The following is a 3,099-nucleotide window of genomic DNA, read 5'->3' as shown; positions in this document are numbered from 1 at the left end:
GAAGACATTTCTCTTCAGGTTTCCTTGCATATTCATAGTATGACAGGCTTCAGTGCTATCAGAAGGGTCAGACTCCTTCTGTCTCTGTTGAGACTTGCTCTTCTCTTATTCCATGCATCTTCAATATCCTTCCACCAGGCTCCAGTTAATTCAAACAAACAAATAGATTAAAAAAAAAAAAAAAATTGTTGTTGGATTCTCACCTAGCTCTGAGGGATTAATTTAATGTAGAAAGTACCATATTCTTTGGGGGGAAAAAAAATCAAACAAGCATATAAGTAAGCAATAAAAAAAAAAGAAAGAAAGAAAATCTTTCATTTGTTGTTCTATGGAGAAATACTCAATTTATTTTGCATTCTTGCTGGTTTCTCACTAACTCTAAGTTCCTTGAGGTCAGTTCAGGTACTTGATTGTATTCACATGGTAGTTCTAAGCAGCCTTTTAACATACATATTTTTTTTTGAAGAAATGAATAGATTAATCCATTGATGAATTAATTGGTAAAGGAGATAGTACTAATAGGCTCCAAAGAGTGAGGGTAGCATTGTTGAAAGAAAAGGGAGTATTTTAACTGATAAGGACCTCTTAGGATCCTTGAAGACTGAAGGTAGTGCTGACAGAAATTCTCTGCTATTTCAGCTAAAATATTTTATAGATCTACAGACATCTGCCAACCCAGACTGAACACGTGGACAGACCTCTTGTTCTGTTCTGACCCAAGACCCACAAGTCTTTTACTCGAGATCTCCAGCCACCATCTTTTCCCCATCCATCCTTCTTCAGGCTTTTGATCCTAGAGAGCTTCTTGGCCTGACAGTTCTCCTATTAAGCCTTAACCTAATTCAAGGCATTCATTGCTTAGTTGGAGCCATGATGACATTATCAAGTCTTAGCTTCCATACACAAGTCTATATTCTTACTATGGTTTTTTTACAAGCATGCCTCATGGATATGCCCTCCCAAGACATCATCTATAAGGTTGAAAGCCACAATTTGTGACAGCCTCGTATAACACAATAGGAAGTCCTACACATACACAGACACACACACACATACACTGTATTTCATCAACACTACCAATTTATTTTTTGAGATCACTGAAATATACATGCTCTTGATTAAATATGCACTTTTCTCTTTTTAAAACAATCTCTACTACACATCTATCCATAAAAATGTGTATAAGCTCCATTTTACATTACAGTCTCAGTTTTAGTATAAGCTTACTTCACATCCAGAAACCAAAGTTGCTCTGGAAGCCTGCCAGTTATACACAGCATCACAGGGACACACAGCTTTTCATAACCTCTGAGACTCATCTTTGGCAGCTTTAGGACTGACATCATTTTGAGGCATATAGTATTTCATTTGCATTTCCTACTCAGTTAAATTCATAATCATCTTCCCCCCCCCTTAACAATCAAAATACTTATCAATGGGAGTAAAAAAAAATATATAAAATCTCATCCAAAACCTTATGAAAGATGGCTGTTAGGTGCCTTAGTGATAGCTCTTTATGAAGTATTGATCAGACACACCAGCCCCTATTCACCTCATGAAAAGATTATGATATATTGCTTGAGATTTTCAATCTCTCCCCCCAAATTTCTTTATCTGGTATTGGAGTGGTTGTGCTATGCTCGGTTACGTAAATCTGTTTCAAATCTCATCCATTGTGAGTCTTTTGAAGACACTGTGACATTCAACAGACTTATTCAACTTTAAGTCTCTACTAATGTCAATGACTTGGACAACCTTGTAATAGATGGACAGTTACCATTAAACATAGCTAAGTGGGTATCCCAGGCGATAATGCATATATCTCAACTTGTTCTGAAATGAGCAGTTGGAAAGTGTGTTTTGATATAGATTGTAAAATAATTCCTGATTTTTAAAATATTACAGTATAAAAAATAAAAATAAACACAATATCTTATGTCTTAAAATTGAAGGAATGAGAGACACAGGAGAAAATGTTCATGTTCATTAATATGAACCTGAGTATCTTCCTAGTCTGTGGCTATCAACTGGGTAATTTTAGTATGCACAACTGGGTAAGCTCAAACTGCCCCTCAAAATCATCTGTTATTTCTGGGATTTTCCAGAAATGTCTTTTGCTAAGAAATTTATTTGTTCATGTTCTTTACTTCTAGAGATGCCTGTGGCCTTTATGAGAATGCTCCTTTCTAGCTTCTCCATTAAGTATGGCAGGGTCAACCACTGAGTCACTGTTGCCCTTCAGCCACTACTACACACTGTAGGTTCACCCAAAGAGACTTATAGAGAAAGCCCCTCTCCCCAACATACCTTGTCTTCAAGGCCCAGGTATTAAGTTTCAAGAAGTCCATTGTCAATGTAGTTATCTCATCTCTCTAACTTATCTCTCTATGAGATATAAGATGTGATCTCAAGGGCTAAACCAGAGATATAGATAAAATGTCTTTTCCATTTCTAAGTCTAACCACAGCCTAGACCTCAGACATTCTCCTACCAAAAGTCAGTGGTCTTCTGTTCTCCACCCTCCTTGTCATTACCACTCCATGTAGTTAGATGTCTAAGGCAGGCACTGGTGTGAAAGTTCAGACAACAGGCCAGTACAACCATTAGGGACAGATATTTGTTCAGGGCTTACCTAGTTCAAGGCACTAGGAGCCTACAGTACAGTATAAAAAACATAACTATAAACAGTCTATCCACAAAACACAAAATTACAATTTTGGTTAGTATTATGAAGGTAAAGATAATTAATTGTGCTTTGACAGAAAATGACAAGAGAAATATGTGTTAAATTAGATTTGTATGGTCAGCAAAGGCAAAGGTGAGGAAGTGAACTTCACATTGAGATCGGCAAGCTGAGTAGGAACCAGGCAGAAGGAGGAATAGGGCATGTTCTAAGCAGAAGATCACCAGGGGGAAAGGGTTATGGGCTGGAAATAAATGTGATATTTTCCAGAAGTGAAAGGAAGACCTTGTGGCTAGAGTTTCTGGAACAAAGAGGAGAGTGATAGGAATTTAAATATACGAGGGAATTGAGGACTTGATGGCCGTATTCTAATTTCAGTAGGCAATAGGTTATCATTGAACATATTCAACATAATT

This window comes from Trichechus manatus, unplaced genomic scaffold (genome assembly GCF_000243295.1).
Source record: "Trichechus manatus latirostris isolate Lorelei unplaced genomic scaffold, TriManLat1.0 scaffold00078, whole genome shotgun sequence".
NCBI classification, from domain to species: domain Eukaryota; kingdom Metazoa; phylum Chordata; class Mammalia; order Sirenia; family Trichechidae; genus Trichechus; species Trichechus manatus.
This window is presented reverse-complemented; position numbering follows the sequence as displayed.